Source organism: Amblyomma americanum, chromosome 4, assembly GCF_052857255.1.
Source record: "Amblyomma americanum isolate KBUSLIRL-KWMA chromosome 4, ASM5285725v1, whole genome shotgun sequence".
In the NCBI taxonomy this organism is placed as follows: Eukaryota; Metazoa; Arthropoda; class Arachnida; order Ixodida; family Ixodidae; genus Amblyomma; species Amblyomma americanum.
Genome location: NC_135500.1, coordinates 96522903 through 96549942, shown reverse-complemented (window position 1 = coordinate 96549942; position 27040 = coordinate 96522903). Strand labels below are relative to the sequence as shown.

General features: G+C 49.5%; 1 protein-coding gene and 1 non-coding gene across 3 annotated transcripts in view; one reads left to right on the top strand and one right to left on the bottom strand.

The window, feature by feature from the left end:
• The window catches only part of LOC144128145 (epidermal retinol dehydrogenase 2), a 76608-nt gene that overhangs the window by 6388 nt on the left and 43180 nt on the right, over positions 1 to 27040 (top strand). The window lies entirely within an intron of this gene.
• On the bottom strand, positions 24825 to 24896 carry TRNAS-ACU (transfer RNA serine (anticodon ACU)). Its single transcript has one exon. It is a non-coding gene; the product is annotated as a tRNA-Ser (tRNA).

The window sequence follows — 27040 nt, the reverse complement described above, 5'->3', positions numbered from 1 at the left end:
TTGTTAACATAAAAATGAAAAGGAAGGAAAATATTTCTGCCAGCCCCGGCATCTGCCATCGCTACGGAGGCGCCTGAGCTGGGACAGTGGAAATGGGGCAGACAGACTGGAGAAATGAAATGAAAGAGGGGAGGGGACAAGAAGAAAACGATAGGAGGGAGAGGTGCCATATACAAATAATCTATTTACATATAATATATATATACACAGTTCGCACGTGTGATATGCTCATGAAAAGAGATAAAAGCACCCGCGCACAACACAATGTACACTGCAGCTGGAGTGTGGCGTCCAGATGATAATTGTCCAAGGTAGCATACGCGGAGCGTTCGGTCACTGCGCGTCACTACCTGGCGGAGAACAGACGGGACGTAAGGCACGTGTACATCATGTCGCCGTGTATGCCGTTCGGTGTAGCTAACTGTTCTGTTCGAGCAGTACGTTGTGCAGGGACGGAGGAAGTGTGTTTAATGCGGTCTTTGTATAAGCAGTTATAACAGTTCGGTGCAGACGCAGGACAGATACACAGCACGCAAGATGCGCAATTGATGTATGCCTACAGCTGACAAGAGAAGTCACAGAGCCTCATAAACGGATGTATGAAAAAAAAAAGGTCTTCTTCCGCCCATGACTCGTCGAATGCGGGCCAAAAAATTGAGTTGTATCCCCGACTTTATGAAACGCCCACTTTACAAAGAGAGTCGCACCTGTCGGCGCAATGACGGCAGAAGAAATGAACGGGAAGCGCAAATGCATGGCGTGGCTTCGTCTTGGTCCGCCGGAGCTGCACGCGCAGGCGGCCGGAGAGAGGCGGGTCATTGACCTTCGCGCCTCCTCTATAGTCGACTTCGAGAGTGAACGCAACGCTGCATATGCTCTGCTCGCAGGGTCCGCTCTGTCCGCAAACTTTCGCTGGCGCCGCATCGGTGGGGCAAAAAAAGTACTTATCGCGTCTAATCGTTCGCGCTGAAAGTGCAAAACAGCCTCGCGACCGCTTTCTGCGTCTATCGTTCCGGTTCGCGCTCTTGCTTACGCCGCGCCTCCTCCTTTCACCTTTTTTTTTTCTCGCCTACCGCCACGGACGACTGGTGCGTGTGGCCTTTGCAACGGACTAGACGTTGGAGCACCTTCTGCTCGAGTGCCCAGAGCTCTCTGCCCATACCACCGTATTGGTGCCGTCCTTTAAGTGGACGCGTCTGCCGTGTTACAGAGGAAGACATTCTCTTCTCCAGGGGGGTTCCATCCTCCGACATCCAGGAGTTCCGAAGCTTGCTCCGCTTTCTCACCGATTCTGGCCTCGCCGCTCAGCTGACCAGCGACCTTTTTATTTTAATTTTTTTTACTTCCACTTTTTTTTGTTTTTATTCTTCTTCTTTCAAATCTCTTCGGGAGATCGGTTCCCATCCGTCAGACGGGCATGGCGGCTCTTTCCACTCCTCCGCCGCGTTCTTCCTTCTTTCCCTCCTTTCAGGCAACTTTTTCTACTCTTTCCATCCATCAACCCCTCACCCCCCCCCACCTCCCTCCCAGCCCTCTCAAACCCCCCAACAACGTACTGCGGCGCCTTCCCATCCCTTCCATCAACCCTTCTGCCGATATAAACCACGTGCTGCGATGCTCTGCGTCTCCCTAATCTTAGCCGGGTGAACAGTTCAGTGGACCAGTTTGTCTTCCCTTTTCGCACCAAAGCACATTTTCTCTCTCTCTCTCTCTCTATGACAGCGCGCGGTGGACGCGGTTTCAGCGCGTACAGCCCTTTTCTCTACGGGGATGCGACGTCAGAGGAAACCAGACGTTAGAGAGATTTAGTTTAGCGGAGACGTAAGAGCAGTCGCATACCGTCCCCCGACAAATCGGTATACGCCTACGCTAATACGTCTCTGGTATGTGAAATCTCTCTGTTGTTGCTGTTGTCCGGCGGGGTCCGTTTTCTTACCGCTTGCAACGCAGCTGGAATAGCCCTTCGTGGTTTGTTTTCTTCATTTTCCTCTTTCGTCCTCCGCTTGATTCATTGCCTACAAGTCTCGCTTCGGTGTGCGTGCGTGATCAGCAGTCCGGTGAAGGTCATTGTTCATTAGCGTGTCAGAATATAGCACAGCTGCTCACACACACGGCAAGGCTGGTGAACTGCTGCCGGTATAGGTTATTGAGCTCGCCGTTGTAGCGCCTGTCAGAGCGCCCCTCCCTCCCCCGTTATTTTATTTCTTTGCATTTTGAGATTCGTTATCTCTTGTTCTGCTGCGTAAACCGGAGCGGCTTTGACAGCCCGCGTTTCCAAACACAAGAGGATGTAGGCGAGACCAGCTGCACAACCATGGGGACAAGTGACCGGACTCGTTCATTCGTACTACAGCCCACCGCCACACCCTCCTTTATGCGGGCCGAGCGAAACACTTTACCGAAATTAGTTATTTCTATAGGAGCCCTCAATCTTGATGACTGTAACTGACCAGGGTCGTTGTAACTGACCAGGGCCAAAAGAAACATGTTGCGAGTAGCTGACAAGAAGGCGCTCGATCGCTTTGCACCTCGCAGAATTCATAGTCGCCGTATATATGCAATCGTTTTGTGTCCGATCCTTGCAGCGTTCTTTTTTTGCTTTCGTCACCTTCCTTCGCACGTGCGCACGCTGAAGTCGGCGTTCAAACACATTCCTTTCGCTTCATTCCGGTAACTCCATCCAATGCACGCCATCTTCCGTTTGTTTTTTTTCCCCGCGTTCCGACTCTTTCCAGCGCGCAGGCTGTGATGACTCTTCTCTATCTTACTTTGATATTCCGGAATATCCTCCATATGCCGGCCAGCATCGGGCACGTACGCGCTAATCGAAAAGGGAAAGAAAACAGAATCATGGATTCCACACGCGTGCCGTATAGACCTTTTTATTATGAGCAGTGCGAGTGTTCCGGCAGTAATCAAGGCTACGTACACGACGCGGCCGCTTCTGCCATCGGCTGCTCTTCTGTACGCTCCTTCGTGCCTACAGACGGCCGCAGGCGTACAAATGGCGGGCAGCACGATCGTCACGGAAGTCTGTCCGGTTTAAGGCCCAGTGCAGTGTCGGCCTGCAAATGGACCAAGTGTGAGCCGCCGATGTTTTCCAGCCGACGGCAGCCGTACGCGATGCTCTGAAGCATGTGCACGATGCATATACAGTCGAACCTCGTTATAACGAAACGGTCTATAACGAAATAATGCACATAACGAAGGAATGACGATTCCCCTCGTGTGGTCGGTCAACACGGGCTGCAATAAAACCACGGCTATAACGAAGTAATCACCGGACACCTTGAGATTCGTTATAACGAGGGTTAAACTGTATGTAACGATGTACGCGAACAAAACATCGCACGTTATGAGGGCATCGGCGGGATCGCTTGGTCAACACATCTGTCCAGATGTGTTGCGGCAAGTGGCCTGCCTTCTTAGATTACAGCAAAGTTTATACAGTGCTCCGCCCTTCGTTCCCCTGGCGGTGGGCGTATGGTCTGAGCGTAGATAGCCGTTTTGAGCTGATATCCCGGCCTTTACTCCATGTGGAAGATACGACGGTCTGCGCGTATTTCGCCAGCACCTCTTCTCATGTTTCTCTGATTGGCGAGAGCCTCGAGTTACAAAGGTCCGCGAGTTACGAGGGGTCGTTTTATTCCTCGATAAAACGTGTGTATAGAGCCGGCCAGGGTTGGTATTCGTGGAAGCCAATAGAGCGCGGTGGCAGCTGCTGTCCTTGACACATTGCTGCTACGCTTCGCTGATGTAAAAACCGGCTTCAATTCACATGCTTGTTCCTTTTTATGCTTTGTATTATATATAGTGGCTTTCCAGTTGGCACTAAGATAGCTTGGAAAGGGTTGCACGAACAAGGTCGACTTGAAAAACTGAAGGTTGGAAATAGAAACCCGGGGCAGTGCTTTGCTACGGGTTTTCCCCCGGTTTAATCCATAGCTATTTACCCTTGAAGTCAACCAGTCGAAAACAACAGAACAGTTGGTGTTGTCGCAATAGATTTTCCGTAATGTTTTTGGCCAAAATCTTGTAACAACAGAAAGTTTTGTTGTGACAACGGAATTTTACGTAGTTACTACAGAAAAGTACTACATAAATGTACAACACCAAAAAACTACAGTACTAGAGAGAAAATACTTGAAAAACAACAGAAAAATCTGTCGTTACAACAAAACTACAAAACATTTTGTCGCATTGTTGACACGGTTCTGTCATTTTTTTCCGACTGGGCAGGGCTAACTAGCGTAACGTTGTAACTGATAACTAGCCAGCAATATATGCCGCCGCCTCTGGCACGGCCAAGATCCAAAATATTCTATCGGAAGGAATAGGGGCCAAATATGACGCCTCAGATACGAAACCTGGGATCACAGAGGCTTGCTTTTCCTCATTGGTCCTCTTAGTCTTCTTCCGTGACCACTAAGCTGAGTCATTGGACTGAGGGGGAAGACGACCCGCTTGCGCATTGTGCCAAATTCTGCCTTTCGTGCATAATCGGGGCGTAGATATGACATGAAGTGACCAGCACCAATGCGACTATCCTAATGAGGCGCACATGTCAAAGATGGCGCGTTAGCAATAGGAAACCCTGGTCGAAGTCTTCAGCAGCGCTCGGGAGATACCGTGGCATGACAAATCTGCGGGCCTTCCACTTCGTAAAGCCTTCGATGCATTCCATCAGCTACATGCCACTTCCAACCCTCGGCCGACGGGCTGCCTTTACAGACTGCAAAGCATCTCTGCAGATCCTGTCCAACCTGGTGAAGAAAAGCAACTATCAGCCTGTTTCCCTTGACATCGAGTATCTACATCATTTTGCTATTGCCGCAGGCCAATGCATAACAATTCAATGGATACCAGCACACTCTGGCATTCTCGGTAGTGAAAGAGCAGATGAAGCGGCCCGTAAAGGCCACCAACATCGGATATGCATTCGGGCTTTCTTCTCGAATACTGATGCGTTCTAAATGGCTAGAAGATTTGCTCCCGAAACAACCTATTGGCTCTGGAGCTTGCCGACACATCACTAGCAATTTCATTACTCAATCGACCAACATCTGAGCTCAAGACTCCCACCTAGAATCCCTCGCCATCTGGAAACACCTTATCGGCGACTTCGCCTGAACGCTGCATTTGCAAACGACTTGCGACACCGTTTCGGTGAAATGAACAGTGCGCATTGTGACAACTGCAGCTCGGTCGAAACTATGAAACATGTCCTGCTAGAGTGCCTTGCGTATGCTGACGAGCGTGCGTACAATGAACATTGCATGGAAAAGCTCTCCCCAGTGCCTCTAACAATGGACAGTGTTTTAGGTCCCTTAGCCTGCATTAGGCAACAGAATGAACTTTTTTTTTGCATATTTAAAGGACACTGAACATTTTGACAAACTCTAATGTCACCTTGCATGTTGCCCTCATGCGTTCTTCACGCAGTAAACTTTGACAGCCCATTTGTCGGACTATGCACTTTATCATTCCATATGTAAGATTATTACTTACCGATGCACCTTAATACGCATTTAATGGCCGCATTTTATATTCTCTTCTTTTTATTTCTTTTATGTCACCTTTTCCGCACAGCTCTCCTTTCGTCTCTATCTCCCAAATTGCCTTCCACACGCAGAGTAGCATGCAGCTATTTTTAAACGCCGGCTGAATTCCCTGTTTCTTTCATTAAAGGACTTCTCTCTCTCGCCCTCCCGGCCCTTTCTGAAGTAAAATTCTCGACGGCAGTTATCACGGCCCTATCGACTACAGTGCATCGCCGTACAGATGCGGAGCTGTGTAGTAGAATATCAAGGACACTGACTTCACTGCCGCCACAATGCCACAGAGCCAGCACTGATCGCACATCGAGGTCATGCCTTTGAATGTAACACAGCTGCGTCGGCCCCTGACACTGACGTCACAGCGAGCGTGTATGCGCGCGCGATCGCGTATCAGACTGGGCGGTGGTAACACGGAAGGCGGCCGCTTCCACCCTCGCTGCTTTCGCAACTGTCCGCTCCCGAAGGCCGGCATTGGCAGGTCGTCCATGTGACGTCACGATCGCGGCCGCCGTCTAGGCCGCGCGTGTGAGGCCGTTCACCACGCGTCCCTGATTTCGGCGCCGACGTTCTAGAGCGGGGCCGACTGCAGGTCGGCCTCCTGTTCGTTTATTTCTTCGCCGCCGGGTTCGCTCGGAGCACCGAACGCCGCCGAGGAAAGTGACAGCGCCACCACCGCTGAGCGAAATCGTTCCTGGTTGTCGAGGGCACCCAACACATACCGACAGCCTTCCTGGTGGTGGTGCTGCAGGACGCACGTTATCATACGCTCAGTTTTTACGTCAATGACAGTTGGACGAGGGACATTGTCCGAAGTCTGCATTGTTTTCAGTTGGGTTAGTACGTCGTAACAGAATACTCGCGCGTCCACATGCTGGTCAGTGAGAGAGTGAATCAGGGAAGTACTGAATCCTGTGGGCCAAGAGTGTATACTTACCATACTGTGCCCGTCGTGATCATGTGGTCAACATAAGCCGAAACCGTTTTGGTGCCTTGGAGCTCTCTCGGGGGGGGGGGGGGGGGGGGGGGATTTATTTATTGAGTCAATCGTACCCCGTTAGCCCTCATTTGAGGGTCGGGACAGGGAGAGCATAAAAACAATTCGATTAACACACTAATACATCCTAAAACCTCAAACACGAAACAACATGGCGGCGAACATTTCGAGTTAGAGTATTGCAAACACAAACATTCAAATACTGCTACAGCGGAGCTAATCACGCTGCAAGCAAAAAATACGCAATTCAGCATATACTGCCAGAACAAGAGGTTAGCTGTGTATGAAATACTAGTCAAGACTTGCTTGAAAGGCTGTCATGCTGGTACTATGTACAACATGAGCAGGCAGTTCATTCCACAGCTGTACCGCACCAGAAAAGAAGCAACGAAGGAGGTTCTGCAGAACATGCAAAGTAAGGGCGTACTCTCATATCAGGATTCATGGGAGGAAGGTCGCCCAGCACGGCCGTAACCGTCAGCACCTCGCTGCGGAGCAGGCCGAGAACTCTCGGAGCTTTTGTCCTGCGTGAAAAGGCCTATTCCAGCTGCTGCGCATCGATGCCATTCGAAAAAAAAAAAACGTTCCTGTCAGCCTTCTCGCCGTGTTCACTGGCCACGACCGATAATAATCCCATGCCGAGCATTCTTATTGGCTGAGAAGTAAATGCAGGGCCGAAGGAAGTCCATCGCCCAGTTGTTGCTTTGAAACAAAACATGTTACGGGGAGACAGTGCATCCGGTCCTCGTGTGGCGCTCAGTGTTACAAGGGGGTCCATAAGACATGCGCGACGACGCCTCAAAGAATATTGCGCATTAAGTAGCTTTGACTCTGGGCAATTACCGGTGTTCATGCTGACAACAGATTCACATCCTGCTTAACTGACTGCTGTGAAGAGTACCGTGTCGGTTTCCTCCGGCGTAATCGCTGCTAATTACTGGGGGATTCTGCAGACAAGCTCCCTCATGTGACCGTCTTTTAACGGCTTCACTGAAGTGGGAACGGCATCGGCGACAAAGAGTTCTCGCCGTAGTATGTTTCATGGTTTCCTTGTATGTGTTAAGTTTTCCTTAAAAGTTCAGTGTCGGTGCGGTGATTATGCGTGCAGTTGTCGCCGATATGACATCTCCGCAAACTGCACCGTGACGCATTGAAGACTGTCCCAGTTGGACCTGTGATCTACGCTTACTTTTATCTTACTGTACGATATTATTATTAATACTGGCGGCAAACGACGGATGTTGAAATACGTGTTTTTTTTCGCGCTGTTGCATTAAAAAATATGAAGACAACAAGCACAAGTGCGCGCGTACTTTACCGACAACACTATGACGTGGACATTGCAGTTGTTTACTAACTTGGGGCAACCTTTCTATTTCGCGTGAATTCATGCCAGTGTATTTCCGCTCCTTTGGTTAGAAAAGGTTAGGCGTGGTTGTTCTGAAGGGCTGTCGTTAACATTTGCTGGACGGATAGAACGATATGGCGAAGACAGCACAGACACCGAGGTTAACTACTCCTGTGATAGTGTCCTGCATCCGGAAGAACATCGCGGACAGAAGAGGCGAAAACTATACGGCTTGAAATACTGCAGGGCGGTACAATAAAGTTATTCTCTATGGTTCAGTTTTAAGCAAATTAGTGGTCATTTTACTATAGAGATTACTTCTCTGTAGCTCCACGTGCTCAAACTCACGAAGCTCCCAGAGGAATTAGCATGCTGCTGTAGCCCTTCCGCAAGAATACAGCTCTGATTTATTGCTCCCCTGTTTCTTGCCAGTGCACCTGTTGAGTACCTCGCTCTTGAGATGAACGCAGGCGCGTTTAGCAATTGCCCTTTGTTAATTTGGTTCCCGGCGCATTGGCAATGTGCCAGCACTCGTGGCGCCCGGTAACGACTGGTTAGTTGTTCTTCAGTGCTTCTGGCTCCTAGTTACAGCACATCGTCCACGAAGTAAAAGCAGAAAATGCTGAGCCGACTTTACTCCTCTCATGCGCAGCCTATGCACAGAATGGAGAGTTAACCTAAGAGCGGTGCCGAGCATGACGCTTGCATCGGCTCTGTTTCGCACTTCACTCGTGGCAATCTCGTGACGTCACACTCTCATATACACTTCGGCCAGACCACGTGACCATGGATAACATACGTAATCGAGAGCTTCGCGTCACCGGCCCACCTCACTGTCGTGCAAGTGACCCCAGCTTGAAATGAATAAGAGTTTTCGCGCAAGAACGAATCCCTTTATTGCTGCACTGAGGTTGAAAATGCCACAAGGTTGTTACCTGCCCCGACGAAAGGTATTTGCAACAGAGGAGAAAGTGTGCTCTTCGCTCAAACTTGTGAAGAAACGAATGGTTGAATGCTGATGATCTGTTCGCTTTCATGTTGGAGCTGCCTGAAACTCTTTATTGGACCCAGCGGGCGATTAGGGGAGTACTTGGTTGCACCAGACTACGAGTATAGGCCAGCAGTGTGGCTGCCCTGTTTTGACGCTTCGAAGTGACTCCCTCGTGGTATACCTGTGCAAGAGGCTACAACCGATAGCTAACACCCACTGCTTAAAAGGGTACTACTGCATGCTTGCCCCCTTCAGCCGTGGCAAAGTGAGAGTTTCTGTCACGCGTATGCCGTCAGCACTCCTAGCTACATGCTCAAACTACAGCTTACGAGAACGCTTGTTGGTCTCGGTACACATTGCCTCCGACGTTTGTAGCCGAGAGCGCAGGCCCGCAGGGATAAAGGGCAGAGGGTATGGGTTTCAACAGGAGCTCATGCGTCTAGCACTGACCTCCGGGCTTCCATTATCAGACTCGCCTTCCCCTGCGCGGCAATGGGAGGCGGGACGTGTTCCTCTAGATTCGCAAGCCTTCAGCGCTGTGCCGTTAGTAGGGCCCTGACGTGTGACATCCCGTTATAAAACGTGCACGCGAGGCCGCCCCGCTATGGAAGAAAGAAATGCTCTCCAGCCGGGATACGCTTTGAATGTTGGCAGTGGGAGAGGGCTAATGAATCTCAGCAGCAGGAGGTTAGTAAAAATACTGTGGTTATAGGCGTCCATAATATAATTTTCTGAGGAAGTATAGCGAGAATTGTGCAATAGTTGGTCGTACTAACAAGTAAATTCAAGTGAGTGAGCAAGCCGGAGTCGCTGAAGCTCAAGTTAGATTTGTCGGCGATTCCTCCTTGCAGCCATACGAGTGCTAAGGGCTCTGTCAGGGATACAGGTGGGCTTCATCAGCGCTTAGTGGCACGTTGTAATCAAAAACACCCTCGTTCAACCGCTGTTCATTCTATAAGGTGGCCCAGGTGAAACAGGGCCGTGCGACGATGCAAGATTTCCAGAAATTAAGGTATGCCAAACGTCGCACCCAGGTAGCTGCGATGGTTCTTTCTTTCTTTCTTTCTTTCTTTCTTTCTTTCTTTCTTTCTTTCTTTCTTTCTTTCTTTCTTTCTTTCTTTCTTTCTTTCTTTCTTTCTTTCTTTCTTTCTTTCTTTCCTCGCTTCCTTTCCTTCCTTCCTTCCTTCCTTCCTTCCTTCCTTCCTTCCTTCCTTCCTTCCTTCCTTCCTTCCTTCCTTCCTTCCTTCCTTTCTTTCGTTCTTCTTTTCTTTCTTTCCTTCTTTCTTTCTTTCCTTCTTTCTTTCTTTCCTTCTTTCTTTCTTTCTTTCTTTCTTTCTTTCCTTCTTTCTTTCTTTCCTTCTTTCCTTCCTTCCTTGCTTTCTTTCTTTCTTTCTTTCTTTCTTCCTTTCTCTCTCTCTCTCTCTTTCTTTCTTTGACCCACTGCATTGCTTCTGACGTAAAGTGGTCATAAAGAACTGTGTGAGCGGTCGTGAGCGAACGACCACGAAACCAATCATGCGTCGTCAGTGTTTGGCTTCTTTCGGTTGGTTTTTATGTCGCCTTTTAGCATTCTCAGTTTTTACAATTCACACTCTGGTTCTAACGGCGCGGCACACGTCGTTTCTGTATAAAAAAATGAAAAAAAAACTTAATCACCCATAAACAGTTGTCAGTTCGAGCTTTGTGCGTCGTGTCATTTGTTTCATGGCCGTCAGTAAAGTGCATAGCGCATTGAAATAATGACAGAAAGCCAGTGGAGAGAAAGAGAAAAATGTCTGTTACGTGGCAAAGTGCGTCGCGCTGATTACGTCTGCTTTTGCAGCGCTCACGTTTGTTGCGTTAACGAGTGGTGTATCTGAGGCCGATCTTTACCGCAGTAGCATTGAAGTCGACTGATCAACAACCAAACGCCAACTCTCACGAGCCTTGCAGATAAGAAGGAAAAGCGCTGCTTTGTACACAAGATGCATTACGTCCCTCTTCCGGACACCCGTGAGGCCATCGCGTGCTCTTGAGGAAAAACCCCCAGTTACGTGACGTCACAACGACTTTCTCGCTGGCTGCTCTCGCCTCGATCGGAGAGATCGTCGCGAGATCGGTATCTGCATGCCTGCGGTCGCGCTCGGCTGCCGACGACAGTCAGAGGCCGTTCACCGTGGCCTTGATAGCGGCCGCTACTCACTCCCCCCTTAACTTTCCGCCTTCTCTGGGTATCCTTTCGCTTTTCTCGCCGCCCGGCGGACGGCGCAAGGAATCGACATCGCGAGGCCTTTCGGGTCCAGAGAGGGCGCACACGTGCTGGGGTTCGCTTCGGGTCACCGTGACTAACACACGCGATTTGAAGCAGCGCGACTCAGGCGTTAGCACCAGCTTGGCTTTGAAGCAAGCAGTACAATAGTGCTGGGGAAAAATCGTACCATGGTGAGATTCATTTCGAGTTTTCAGAGAAAGTGAAACATAAATAATGCTTATTTGAAAACAATAAACAGTACAGTTTAGTTATAAACGCGGTTGTGTTGATGTGGTGCACAGATCCTGCAAGACATTTCTGGCGCTTGGTTTTCAACCCAAACAGATCTGCGTATGCCCAGTGACGGCGCAGGACACTTTATTACGACTCCGGGCAGTTTTGTAAAACACTGGATAGAAGTAGCGCACGTACTTTGTGTTTCTGGTCCCTACGGGCCATTCCGAGTGTTAGCTTTAACTTTTCATTCTGCAATGTTGCAAGCGCCGCTGCAGAGTGGTTCAGTCTTCATACCAAGCCTCAGTGGCGGTGGCTCAGTGGTTACGGCGCTCGTCTGCTGATCCGAAAGAGGCGGGTTCGATTCCGGCCGCGGCGGTTGAATTCGATGGAGGCGAAATTCTTGAGGCACGTGTACCGTGCGATGCCAGAGCACCTTAAAGAAGAACCCCAGGTGGTCGAAATTTCCGCTGCCCTTCACTACGGCGTCCCTCAGCCTGAGTCACTTTGGGACGTTAAACACCCATAAACCATAAACCAAACCAAACTCTTCATACCACTCCCACATAACTATAAATGGTATGATCAAACAATCCGCGGTTAGCTGTTGGGAGATTTCACACTAACATCGTCAAGACGCAGTCCTCGTGACTTGGTTGCTTTGTAATCCTCCGCGTAGAAAACTACAGAGACGCGGCGGCCGCCGCCGCCTTCGACTGCATCGTCGTCGTGGCCATAGAACAGGCTGACCCTATCGGTATAGTGCCTGGAATATCCTCTATCGGTTAGGGGCAGAGGGAAATAGCGTGGCGCCAGTGCGCATGCGCAGGACAATAACCGGAGGGGCGTTCCTCTCCTGCGCACTGGCACCCCCACTATTCCCCTGTGCTCCTATAACCGACAGGGTCACCGTATTCTAAAGTCTGTATTGTCAGCGATGGTCTACATTTAGCCAGCGGGTCTGCGCAAGAGACGAATGATAGCCTCATATGAAGTGCCCCGCTGCGTCGCTGACCGCCTGTGCCATCAAGTGCGCAGACCACGAGGGGCAGCTCTCAAGGGCCAGGGCTAATCTACACATACTCTGGATTCGATTGCGAGATAGGCTGCTGCTACGCAGAGTGCGTATCAGGTAGCAAGCACGAAGACACTCGTTCCCGCGTCCTGCGGCTTGCCGTGTACGCCATGAAGTAAGGACAGCAAACCTGCTGCGTGTTATCAAAAAACGCCCTTCGCCGTGAACGTTGCCTCCCGGTGACTAGACGGGCTCGAGTGAATGCGCACTTGAAAGGTCTGCTCGTTTTGTATACCCTCGGGCGCGGATCGACGTTGTTGTGTCGTCATCCTTGACGTAACCTGTGCTGCCTCAGAGGAGACAAAAAGTTTAAAGGTTTTTCCTTGCGGGCGCAACAAAGAGAGCGAAAAAGCAAAGCGCCGCCAGAGGGCGTTACGTACTGTGCCAGCGGGAAGATACGTCGTAGCGGAACCTCAACGACTCGGGAGTTGGAGGTGGAGCGAATGTTGGCGTAATGCCTGCCCGTCAGCAAAGAGGCATCGCCACTGCAACAGACGCATCCAATAACGCCTTAGCCGTGACAGCAACCAGACAAGGCTGGTGGCACTCGACAGGGCGATTTGCCGTTGTCAGAACGACGAAGATCACATGGTTGGGCTCTGGTGGAGTGGCATGTTCACAGCAGCTTAGCATGGCTCCTTTGTCCTCTACTCGGTCTACAAGATTCCGGCGTTATGTGTTCCCCACTATACAGCGGCATTCGGCGAGTTTCTAAAGCCTTGCTGGGCGCAGGTTATAGCTGTTACTAGCTTCGACGTTGCTTTCGTTGTTTGGCTGCTTTCCTTTCTCTATGGTAGAGAGAACTTGGCCACGCGGTTCTTGATAATCACCAAGTGAACAAGGGAGGGGAAACCTCAGGGTGCTTGCCGGCTCTTCGACCAGTGGACTTGTCTTCGTCTGGGCAAAGCGTTCATCATTGGCCGGGTTTAAAAGGGTCGTCCCTCCGAGGAGGAAGGCCCGGTGAGGGGGATGAGGGTGTTCGTTGCGTGTTCGCTATTCTCGTTGTCCTAGTTGCAAACAGGGGAAGCGATTTTTAGTTTTTTCTTTCCGCTATATCACGTTTGCTGCCGTGTGACTCCCGTCCCTCATCTGATAACCCTTTAATTTTCTGTTTATATAGTGTTCCCAGAGGAAACTGCAGCCCGTCACAATAGCTGTCAGTTTACTTTTTTTTTTTGTCCAGGCTTTTAAGGTATACAAAAGAAACAAATTGCTTTCCTAGCGCGTGCCCATATCGTGCAGCTTTTTGTTTTATTTATTTTTTCTGCCGGCATATTTTCTTGGATCACGTAAAACCACACTCTGCATATCACTTCGTCAGCTGTGGGGTTGTAGTGCTTTAAAACGTTCACAACACTTCATATTGGATTCCGTCGTTCAATATCAAAACAAAGTGGTAGTCGACAGAGTGGAAGCCCAGAGACTTACCGCCGCCAAATAAATTCCTCTTCAGCCCAGCCAGCGCTACGTAAATGATGGGCGCCATTTTTATAGCACGGCAGAGTTCCCAAGGGCAGAACAGTAACGGCTAAATCCCATGAAGTCGTTACGCGAAACAACTTCCTCCTGGCATTCAGGAAAAAAAAAAGAAGAAAGACGGCTAGGAAGTACTGCACCCGTGCGTTTCCATCAAGGAAAAGTTCCTCTTCACCGAGGCTGTTTGCGTTCGGATTTTCTCGGTAGCCAAGTCCAGGATTCTAGGGCATCAATTTTAATTTTAAAGCAGTCGTGGAAAATTGTAAGGTACTGTTATGGAAATATTGACGGTGATGGTCCATTCTTTCGACGCGTAGCAAAATCTTCGTTTTAAAGTTAATCCATATTGCTCGCATCGAGTAGTTTAAACTAGCATACAAAACCAATTGGAAACGTCCTTGACGGCAGCAAAAACGCGAATAGCGGTGGCTCAGTGGCTAGGGCGCTCGGCTACTGATCCGGAGTTCTCGGGTTCGAACCCGACCGCGGTGGCTGCGTTTTTATGGAGGAAAAACGCTAAGGCACCCGTGTGCTGTGAGTTGTCAGTGCACGTTAAAGATCTCCAGGTGGTCGAAATTATTCCGGAGCCCTCCACTACGTCACCTCTCTCTTACTTTCTTCTTTCAGTCCCTCCTCTATCCCTTCCCTCACGGCGCGCTTCGGGTGTCCAACGATATATGAGACAGATACTGCGCCATTTCCTTTCCCCAAAAACCAATTATTATTATTAAAAAAAGAAATGCAAACCTGCCGAGGGGAGATCTGCGAATATATAGATTGTTATAGTGAAATATTACGCTATAAGAAAAATAACGCGTTTATAAACTATTTCTTGCGGGAAAAATGGGCTTTTCTAGAATTTCTGTGTACGGTAACCTTGAATAAGTTCCTCATGATCCGCGCTCGCCTGACCTCCCACCCAGGGTTTTTTTTTTCTTCAATGCTCAAAGGTTTCTCGCTCTTACATCACTGATCCTCCAGTAGGCGACACGCACCCCTAGGAGAAACATACTCAGCAGCTAAACAAGTACGGCGTCATAGAAGCCAAGACTGTGCGACTCTGAAACGTGATTTGTTCGAAAAATGAAGTCGATTCGAGCTCTATGTGTATAGCTTCTCTCCAGCGTATAAACTGCTGTCCAGCGACCTTGAGCGCATCTCGGACATACTCGCAATCAATACGCAATTCCGCGCGGTTGCGCGACCGCCCATTTACTGTAGATATTCAGTCGTGATTGCTCGGTAAGCCCATCCCGGCATACCAAGCGCATGGAGCAAACAAGCGACCAGGGAATGTTGTTTTTCTTCTTGTGTCTGTCGCAACTGAAGCTGTCCAGCGCTTCTGCCGTTGTTTCTTCATTCCGTGTTGGCGCGCCTTCTGAGCAGTAGGGCTGTCGCAATTGCGCGTCGCCAACAAAGAGAAGGCGTAAAGTGGATGCGCAAGCCCTGCTTCAGCCCACAAGGGCGGCACGCTCGGGAGCGATTGCTGAAATAGCCGGGCACGACTGCGGCCGGCACGTTTAATGGTGCGGGAATTCGCTGCGCGATTTCCTCTTTAGAGAGCATAAACTTTCCCCGAGCCCAGCCGCTCGGAATGTAACCGATCGCACTGTGAGCGACGCTCTAAACGCAAGAGCACTTCCTGAAGTGCATTTGTTCCACCTGGCAAGCATTTCAAGCGAGTCCCCCCCGCCCACCCACCCGCACGCACGCACGCACGCACGCACGCACGCACGCACACACGCACGCACACACACACACACACACACACACACACACACACACACACACACACACACACACACACACACACACACACACACACACACACACACACACACACACACACACACACACACACACACACACACACACACACACACACACACACAAACACACACACACACACACACACACACACACACACACACACACACACACACACACACACACACACACACACACACACACACACGCACGCATAGCAACGACGACAGGGAACAACTCCCTGGCGACGTCGAATGGCATTGCGAATAGATATGGATGAAAGGAAGAGTCATGTTTATTTAATGTGTACAGAGCAGCTTTGCTTGTAGTGCATGGAAATGTGTATGCCATGCAGCAATACGGAAACCGGCGGACATTCCTCGCCCGATGTGTGCTCTTGCTGTATGCTTGCAATATTTACGCAGCAGCCTCTTTCGTAACGCTTGCTGAATACCGAGCGCTTACATAAATTATCCCCTTAAGCGATACCCTTACCTATGGAGCCGCTCGGAGCTACTGCTGCCTATAGTCTTGAAGGCTTAGCTAAGATAGCACATTCGACGCCGTTTGCTCTTGTTTAGCGAACTTCATTAAGCTCATTGACTAATGGAATCATAAACAGCGAACATGATCTGTTTGAAGACAGTCAAGAAAAGAGACGTTCGTATTTTTGCACACGGCCCTCAGATTGAACTAATATACTACATTCCCAACGCGTACAAGTAGTGGTTCTTGCTCTTGTCATCGTTTCATTGCACGCACTGCCTTTTTTGCGAGAGTCCTATATAGTTTGTAAGAGTTCTATGGATCTTTAGCCACCTGTTCTTGCTTTGAGAGAAAGTCAGGAACTAATTTGTTTATTTTCTTTGTTAAAATAGCGATGGGACGATGGCGGGGGACTAAAAACTGTGGGAACAGCTTGACGCAAGGCATCGACCCTATCAAGTGTACGTTCCAACTCATGACTCACGCAGTGTTAAATTTTACACACTTCTAGCCTCAACTGACATCACATTTTTCATCCCGGTCATGTCCTTTTATTAGTGATACCCCCGATCAACGCAGAAGAAAATAAATAGCCGCAACTGATTGTGCGGGTGAACGTCTCCAATAAATCATTTGTCAGCAAAATTTATGGGGATCGAACTCGCTTGAACGCATAACACATATGACAAATACTGCTCTTGGTACATTGCTCAATCATCGCTGCAAAGTCATTGACGAAATGGTTGCTGAGTGGTCGAAGTGGCCCTGTGCAACTTAAGTACAGTCTTTGCCAAAAGTAGCGAGGCTCGACGGTTTGCTTCTCAGTCATATCCCTCAAGCACTAAACCTCTGTATGGCAAGGAGAACCCTTCTCCTCACCTTGCGAGAACTTTTTATCTACTATTCGAATGAGAAGCAAACCATGCAGCCTGGTTATTTTCGGAAAAGGCTGTACCTTTTAAAATGTGCTCTTCCTTCGGGCTGCGGCAGCAGCGTTTAGATTTGCCAATTTCGCACAGGCAGCTCACTGGGCATCCACGGCACGAGCTGTAAATAGTGAACAGGTGTGCGCCAAAACAAAAAGCTGCCGGAGCCGATGAGAGCGCGAAAGCGGAGGCGAGAGTTGCGACTGCGGACGTCGCGAAACCCGATGAGAGTACCACTTACAACTGTCGCTCGTGTAAATAAATAAATAAATAAATAAATAAAAACCCTAAGCGCACGCAGCTCCCATGAGATTCAAGTGCGATCTGACGTCATCAAACTTTATGTGGAGTTACAGCTGGCTTCCTTACCTTTGTCTCTCTATAGTCCCTTCTGCGCTCCCGTGTGTTCGGCGTCTGCAAACAAAACGTCGCACCAAAAGGCACTTTCCCGCATTAAAAAAAATATATATGCAACCCAAACAACCGGCGTCAAGACCAGTCAAGTGTTCCGTCTCCCGAGTTCGCGGCCTCCGAGAAGTCGCCAGCTAACTAGCAAAAAGAGGAAAATTTCAGAACCAGCATCTTTAAGCGCTGGCTGAGCCAATGTTTTCATCGAAACCGGACGTGCACGTCGTCACGCTATAGCTGGCGCTTAGTGAAATACAGCGTCGCGTTCGCTCCGGCGTTAATCACGTCACGTCACTGCATCGTGCAGACACGCCACGCGCGTTGCTCTCTTGAATATTCTGCGCCTCCGCAGACGCGTCCGGAGAGAGAGGGGGGGCGGAGATAAATCGCCCCTACCTGTCGCCACTAACTGTCTGACCGCGACTACGTGACCCGACAGTTAATTGCGACAAAGCCTCGTGCGCGCCCCGTTACAAGGTAAACGAGCGTGTTTTCGCTTCGCGAGCCGACCCGCGAAGTGGTCGCGAAAAAGAAGACGAAGAACACGTGCCGTTAAGCCGACCTAATCTGCTCGTAGCATTGGAAGGACGCGAAGTCTGTTCATCGACCGACCTCGCCGAGCAGCTCGTGAGCGAGACCTCCCGCTCGAATCTGAAACCTACCCCTCAACATTTACCGCGTTTGTGCGAAGGCCGCTCAAAGCAAGCCGTGCAGTGAACTAGGGGTAATGTCAGGGTTCTGCGTCCTAATGGCATGGCTACAGCGGCTATATATATGCTCTGTTGGGCGGTCTTCAGGTTCATTTTCCGGCTAAGACATGGTAGAAGCACTTCGATCGGGGGCGTCGGCAGATAACGGCACGCTGTCGGTCCGGCGCGTTTTCAACGAACGCGGTTCCCGCGTGACCTTGACGTGCACGTCGCTCCGTTGCTTTGAGCCTTGAAAGAATGGCATTGCACCCGGCTCTCCGCCGAGACGAGAAACAATTACGGAGCGGTATACAGCGCTCACAAAGAGAATCCTTGCATAGAACGACGGCGGCTGGCACATCCACAAAGTCCTTGTTCGAGGATGACGAGTCAAGGTTCGGGCCTGCACGGAAGTTGCGTTGGACAGGAGCAAAAACACGAAGCTGGTTTAAAGCGAAACATACGGGCTCGGTTATGCGCTAATTCTCTGTCGGGAAAACTTGAAGGCGCACAGAAAGGGCTGCTTGTCATCTGTAAAGCACTCTCCATGGTTAGATCCGCATTAGTTAAATGATTTTGATTTGAAGGCGTTTAACGTCCGAAAGCGACTCAGGCTATGAGGGACGCCGTAGTAGAGGACTCCGAATTATTTCGACCAACTGGGGTTCTTTAACGTGCACTGACATCGCACAGCACAGAGGCATTTATTTCTCTAGCATTTCGCCTCCATCGGAATGCCACCGCTGCAGGCGGGATCGAACCCGCGTTTTCAGTAAAGTGCGTAGCAGAACGAACGCGGACATACCAAGCTATGTTACAGGTCCCATGTCAGCCTTGCTTTTGTTTTTCAACTGCCCTGCTCCTATCTTCGCCACATTAGTGGGAAGCTTACAAACATTCGTGATCAATTTCTGAGAAAAAGTAATTGATTTCAGACATCACGCTCATCAGGTATTTCTCATGATTTCTGAGTTTCTGATGCATCGGTGATTAATATTGGCCACCGGTTTTCTGATTAAGGGCTCATTCACACTTGCGAGTCGCAAAGGACACGCGACCAGCAGTCGCCTCCGACTACACCGCAGCTCGACAACACCGATGTTCACACTTCCAAGGGCGACCTGCGGGTCGCCTTCTCAGAGTTCGATACTCGTTTGAAATGAGAACTCTTGGGAATGACGCTGCTCGCGCGCTTTCGACAGTTTCGTCTGCTTTGACCGCGTCTACTGCGCTCGCGCTTGGCCCTCGAAAGTGCTCTGGTCCCTCGATATTAGCAATGTGCTGCGACGACCTGAGCGGAGAGGAAGATATCGCGGCAATGTGCACCACGGCCGTACAAGCGGCCTGCCAGCCAGCCTTGATGCCGGCCGCTAGCGTCAAAAAAATGCGCTAGTATGTTTGTTCGCGTTCATACCATGACCTGGGAAGTCGAAATTCAAAAATGAATCAATTTTGAGGGTCGTTGGCCAATACTCAGCCGTTGGATGCAAACAAATTTCTTCTTATAGCCGCTTTGCTGCTGTTGCCCAAAGCGGCTCGATCGCCTGGCGCCTGCTTTCTCCGCTGCTGAAGGCGTCGCGGAAATCGAGCATATTTTTATATTACCATGAGACGGGGTTCACAATAAAGCCGTGACGAGAGTAGCATCTTGGTTGCAGCGCTGGTCAGTTCCGGAACGCCCTCAGCTGCGGCATCGATGTGAAACCGGCTAGGCTTAGCGAAGACTAGGGCAACCAAGGAGCAGATAGCGCAGTTCGTCGCCCGGCGCACCCGCGAGCGGCATCGTTGTTGAAAGCTCGGTTCGCTCGCTGAGTGGTTCAGCGGTTTGCGACTCTCAGTCGCACGGCTAGAAAATCGAGCAGTAAGCGACTGGCCCGCGATTGTCGTTTTTCGACCAACGTGACCGTTCGCGAATATTGCTTTTCGGCTAAAACGGTCGCGCGACCTCTGCGACCCTCAAGTGGGAATGGACTCTAAGACGTGATGTGTGTTCTCCTGTTGAGATTCTCATGAATCTATTTTGCATATATGCTGAATTCATGATGCATTTCTGATTGGTTTTCGGTGCACTGAAACCAGTTATGGCCAAAAAAAAGAAATGGTTGTGAATTCCATTTTTAATGGCTCTTTAACATCACACAGAAACCGCTGCAGTGAAATACACTTACATGTAATGTAAACATCTACTAGACTACTCTGAAAGGAGCAAGTAACAAAATCGACAATAGGACATTACAATCTCTGGAAGAGCATGTCACACCGGTACACTCACCTGATTTTGTACTTCATACCGCTGGCCCATGCTTATATACTGCCAATAAGGTGCCCCCTAACAAGTGTTAGTGAGGAGCTGTTAATAAGTTCAGTTTTCTGAGATAATTTTGTCATTATATACGCATCTCTGACATGAATGCATGAAGAGATTTAACTGCAAAGTTTTGTTGATGTCCATCATTGCTTCGCGAGAAATTCAAAAGTGTCTGGGGCGGTGCTTGAAAAAGATACTGCTCTGACGCCTTCACGCACTAGAACAAAGAACTTTCATCTGGAAAGTTCATGCAAAAACACACCAAGAATTTATGTTAGTCGGGTCCCTAAAAGTTAGTGCGAAATTTCATCAAGAATTTATGTCAGCCTGGTAAAAAAGTTAATGCAAAGACTCATTAAGAATTGATGATGTCGGGCTGATGCGAAAACAACATATGTAGCCTTTGTGGTTAATTTGTGATGACCCACCACGATTATATCATAATGATATCAGAAATTAAATATCCATTTTTGTAAGGAAGGCTTGGAGTCTACCCTTTCGGTCACTCATAGCCCTTTCAGCGCTGATTCACTCTTCGTTCAATGGGTGTTTTCTACGCCGCGTGCTGCTCGCTGTGACTTCGTATTCTGTGACCGGCACAGTGCTTAGGACTGGAAAGAATGAGGGGCCGGATGCGGCGTTCGCAATAAATTGAGTTTCACATGCTTGGCGACGTGGAACGCTGAGCTGCGCTTCACTGAAACTTGCTAGCCTACGAACAGGAAGGCGCCGTCGTTTCACCCCTTGCGGCAAGCATATGTAGGTAACTGTCTAGGCAGGGGCAACAGCTGCGTGTTTGAATGGAGACTCGAGCTACGTTGTTGTATACTGAGAAGCGGTGCTATAGGCGTCCGCCACCACCACTATCCTCATCATTGTCGGTCCCGTACAAACCAGACTGACGAAACTGAAAAGTTCGAGCTCCTTTGAGGCAGGACTGAGAAAGTTAACTGCATCATGAACTCGTCACACGTACGTGGGGAAGCCGTATGTTTTATGTGCGAATTCATTCTTGAACTCACCAGTGGCACATGTAAACATAAATGCGGAAAATAAAATCCCTCTAATCAACGCTCGGTAATGTGTGAGAATATAATGGGACCTTAGTGTAGGTCGTATTTTTTTGGCCTCGCATATATGCTTAACTTCGGTCCGTGTGCGACACGCTGACCAAATAAGTTAGCCGAGACACCGGAGAACCTTGCTTATACGATCGGCCGTGCTGAAACATTAATGGAGGCGTATCTGGACTACTTTCTACAATGCTGCAGGCAATGTTGTGGAAGGCGTGGATTCGACCGTTCAAACGTGTAAGTGGCCGATATCTCAGAACTGCTCAGAACGGTTCGAAAATTAGAACGAGGCAGATGACTTGGCTGTAGTGCAATGGATTCACATGATCGACCTGTCACGGATGAATGAATGAACAAAACTTTATTGAACACATAATCGTCGCAACTCGGGCCCGCTCTACCATTCCTTATTGGTGCTGGATGTCCGAGCCGGACAGCGCGTCCAGCCACTGCCCAGTCGTCGGACTGTCCACTCATGTAATGGCTAGATGGTGTTGCCCTAATAATGTATCACCAAACTGCCTTTCTGGCTATGGTGTGTTGTAATGCCCAGATCATGTGACATAGGTTTGCCTTTCCGCCGCAAAACAGGCATTCTGCGTTGTACAGGTCCGGATAGATTTTGTTCATTAGACTGGGGTAGAAATCGACCAAGCCGCAGACATCTGTTATCTGCGAAATTCCTTTGAGAATTCGGCCTCTTATTAGAGGACGCCAGCTGTGACCTCCGCAATAACGCTGCCACTTTCTTTTTATCGAGAGAGTGTAGTGGGACAGAGGGTTGATGTTTTCGGATTGAGACTGGACCAAACCACGGTTGGGATTGGATGAAGTGGAGCCACGCCTCCACAACCTATGGTATCCTCCAGATGGCGCGACGGGCGGTATGAACGGAGTAGAAAAAAAAAACGATGTGGTATGAACCCAGAAGAAAGGGTGAAGACTAGAAATTAATTGAAAGCCGCGCACAGGTAGTGTGCTTTGTGGAAAACTTCTTTGAGTCTTTGGTCCCTGTAATCTTCGTGCTTTTAGCCGTACTACGTTAGTCCGATCCTTTGCCCGCTTGGTATCAGCGCGAAGATAGAGTGACAAATTATAAAAATGTTTTCAAACATGACATTAACTCGCGTCTAGGTCGGCATCTTCGACATTATCTTGTTCTTCGTCGCGACTGTCAAGCGCATGGGCGCCCACCAATCTTGGTACTCATCTTACGTTCAAGAAGCTTTACGAATAGACACAATCCATAGCACAGCATTTAAGAAAACCGTAAGCCGTGCGTTGCTGGTTCGTCATGAACATTCAGATACTCGCCGAGGACATTATACCTACTGCCCGTGCCATAGACTCTCGCCTCTTGACCACGTGTACATAGCAGATCGCTGCCGAGCTCCATTTATTTTTTCCGCCTTTTCCTTTATCGCATTTGTTGCCCCATGCTCAAGGGCACACTTGAAGTGTGCACCCAGAGTCAGAGGAAAGTGCTACTCTTCTAGCTCTTCATGGAACTTCTTATCCAACCTCCTCTTCTCCTGTGCGTGGCGTAAACTGTGCACGAGGCTTACGGTGGCGCGACTAATGCGCCAAAATGCGACTCACTTTTAACGCCTTTCGCCTTTCGTCACCAGTTCCTACGGTTGAGGTGGCAGGGCACAAGAACGGCACTAGATCGGAAGCAGCCACGCGTGGTTTAAAAATCAAAAACTGAGAAAAAAATAATGGCGATTTAAGTGCAGGAAGAACCCAACTGTTGCGTCCTCCACTTTCCTGCTTCCTCTTTTCACGAACCATTTTTTTTTATGTTGCAATGGACCCTTTGGTTGCCCCTAGCACATGAAGAAGGAAAAATGGAAATCTGCATCGCCTTTCAGCTGCCAAAGGCGGGTGAGTCAGAAGGGGCGTCACTGTGACTCGCTGTCCTGGCTCGCGTTGGCTTCGTTGCTCTCTTGGGCTTTGAGTTTGGCTGTCACCCGAGCGGCGCCGGCGGCCTCCGACTGCTCGACGGCTATAGTGGCGGCCCCCGCTCTCACGACGCCGTTGAGCTGCTCGAAGGCCGAAGCCGAGGGCGCCGACGCTGCTTTCGCTTCGGCGTATTATTTAGCTTTTGTGATTTCTTGGGAGTTGAGGAGCGTATATCTTGGGATTTCTTGGAGAGAGCACTACGCGCTGGCACCTTTATGAGCCGGAACTATCTCGTGCAAACACCTGTGGGCTGGAGTGGGCGGACATTTTTACAGAACGAAAGCCTGTGCCTCGTTACTTATGACCGTATACTTTTTACGCAAAGAGATGAGAGCGAGCGCTTTCGCCACCCGAGCTATACGTCGCTAAGCTGAAATTGCGTCGCTTCGGGAAGTGTTCTTATTCAGTAAATTCACCGAAGAATTCGGCGGAGATGTCGACAACAATCGTCAAGGCTATTTCCGCTCCCTTCTGCAAACGTCTCTTGATTTCTAAAGCCGAAATGCGAAGACGTTCCTGCATACCGGCATTTCGATGCCTGCGTGAGTGAACGAACCTTAGGTGGGAGAAATTGACCCGGAGTCCTCTAGTACTGCGGCGTGTCCCGTAATCTACAGGGTTTCTTTGGGACTTCAGATTCCTTTTAACGATATTGCGGGAAGGACTAAAGGCAGGCTTCTCAAAAGCAAGGTGAAAGATGAATAGCATCCTTTCTCTGGCCCATGTTGTTCAAAAATTCTTTCGGGGAAAAGAAGCTGCTCACCTGCCTTTGTTTAGTCACTACCGAGTGACAATATACCCTTACTGAGCACCCTCATCCGCACCATCGCACTTCGTCTCTCCTTGCGTGTGCAACGCATTCTCGCAACGTTGTCGTCGAAGCCAGACTGTCGGGACAGTCGTGCTAATCTAAAGTATAGGAAACGACATGCAAGCGCCTTGCGATCACTAGTTAACGGGGTCAAACCGAAGCAACGAAGAATTTTGTGTGGAGCCTCGGAGTAACTCGGGTAAGCTCGGGTTAGTTCGGAGCGTCACGCAAGCTGCGGCCAATGGGAGGATAATAATTGGTTTTTTTTGGGGGGAAAGGAAATGGCGCAGTATCTGTCTCATATATCGTTGGACACCTGAACCGCGCCGTAAGGGAAGGGACAAGGGAGGGAGTGAAAGAAGAAAGGAATAAGGAGGTGGCGTAGTGGAGGGCTCCGGAATAAGTTCGACCACCTGGGGATCTTTAACGTGCACTGACATCGCACAGCACACGGGCGCCTTAGCGTTTTTCCTCCATAAAAACGCAGCCGCCGCGGTCGGGTTCGAACCCGGGAACTCCTGATCAGTAGTCGGGCGCCCTAACCACTGAGCCACCGCGGCGGGTGAAGCTCGGGTTAGTTCGGGGGAGCGTCGCGCCAGCTGTAGCCAATGGGAGGAGGGAGTCGCACGAGCTGGCGCCGAGTGGAGCGCGAGTGTGGAGAAGATGAAGAGCGAGAAACGCGGTTGCGTGCGCATGCAGATTCCAGAAAGAAGAGCGGAAGAATGAACACATGCTTTCGCACGCAGACTCGGTTTGACTGCGTTCAAGACCCTACCAATTTTTTGTAAATCTTCGGTTCTCTTCTCTCTTATTCTCACTCCACCGCAAGAGAAGCAGCTTGAAGTAGTGACCACGCCCATCCGTTGCTCTTATGCACCTATAGATCAACCTTATCTCCTTCCTCGGTTTGTTCGAGACGCGCTCGCATATAAAGACGTAGTTTGTAACACGAGAGCGTCCTCATCGCATGATCGCGCCATGTGGTCGTGCGTGCGCGCGTAACGCGTGCGGTAGGTCTCGCGTGGGTTAGCGTTCGCGCGCCGCCCACCTGAGCTTCCGCAAACTGCCACGACGGGTAAGCACGTCTGGCAAATATTTGAGAGTCTCGCTATCAAGCTTCCCCGGTTCCATGCGTGTATACGAGAGCTGAAAGCGTAGAGTAAATTCAGTTGTCACTGCCTGCCCCTTACAAAAAATTCTTTACATAGTCTAAAGAATGTCCACAGACTTTTGTGTATAAAGTCTGTAGAACTTCTACAGATAAATCCTATAAACTAGTCAATAGGCAAAGCAAATCACTTAGGCAGTCTATAGACAATCTTTAGGTTTATGGCCATACACTTTTAGTGGAATTTTTTCTATGACAGTCTATAGACTATGAACAGACAGAAGGAAATATCTACAGGAAGGCAATAGAATATATAAGAAGTCTATAGATCATTTTCTGTGGCGCTCTACTTAGAACTCTGTATCGTAACAGTTTGCCATCTGCTCTGTTTGGTTTCCGCGTCGAAACGTCCTTAGAGACCGGGGTCCGCCTCCGAGTCTGGCTGCCGCTGGCTCCAAGTTAGCGCTTGGTCGTAACTTCATTCGTGCACACTATATCCGAAAACTGATTTTTTTTTTGCCAGCTGTAGTCATCTTTGCTGAGCCGCTTTTTACAAAATTTTGAGAGTTCCGGTCTACGTCTTCCAACACTTTAGCCAGACAGCTGGATGTCCACCAAGGTGAAGTGAAACCTGCAGGTACAAAGCTGCACTGGCCATAGTGTCTTGTGGAGGTGTTGGCAGGGGCCGCAAGTTTTCGCGGGTTTTCTTGCAGTTTATTGGCGGTGCGACAGGAGATTATGCTGAGGTGAAAGAGTTTCGGCTAAACGACACTGGTTGTGTAAAGGCTCAAGTTATATCGCTGTATAATTATTTATGGCCTTATACATACTACGTGTAAGCCTGTAAACTCACACTATAAACTAAGAGTAAAGCGCATGGTATACAAACCCTTCATCGTGGAACACGTACAATGTTCCCGAGTTTGTACCTACTATCGTTGGTACATTTTCACAGGAGTTTGAACCGAGCCCTGAAGCGGCTAGTCAACATTTGTCTGCGGATCTAAGTGACCCGAATACGGAAAACGCGCGTATCGCTAGATAAAGCAAAGGCGTGTCGGAGTAAGTAAAGCAGTTTTCTCGTTGTGCTAGTTTCGGGTTCGACTTCAACGTAAAGTGAAACAAAAAGTTTGGCGATCGCTTCCTGAAGCACGTCCCTTATCGGGATATGTGGAGTTGTTTTTTTTGTTTATTTTTCTTTGGCAAACCTGACTGGGGTGCGTCTGTCGCTTCCTCCATACGAAACGCGCACGATAGGGCTGCCTGTTACGAAACCTAACGCGCATTTATATACCGCATTTCCGGAGCGCTTCCAAGCTTTAGATAGCGGGGGAAAAAATTTCCCCATCACAGTGTGCGCGCATCCGCGTTCTATTCTTCGTTTTGTCGGATCGCCAAAGGCGGTTAGAAGAAGCGCGGCTTGCCGCTGTTTTGTCTGATGTGGAAACTGGCCCCGCTCCACGTCTTCTCTTTACTTTCTGTTTCTGCTTTCTGCCCTGCGCCTCCACGGCGACGAAACCGCTTAGCGGAAGTTACAGACATGATTGCTAGTCGATTATTTCGTGTCTGGCCGCTGTTGCCGCAGACGAGCCTTGT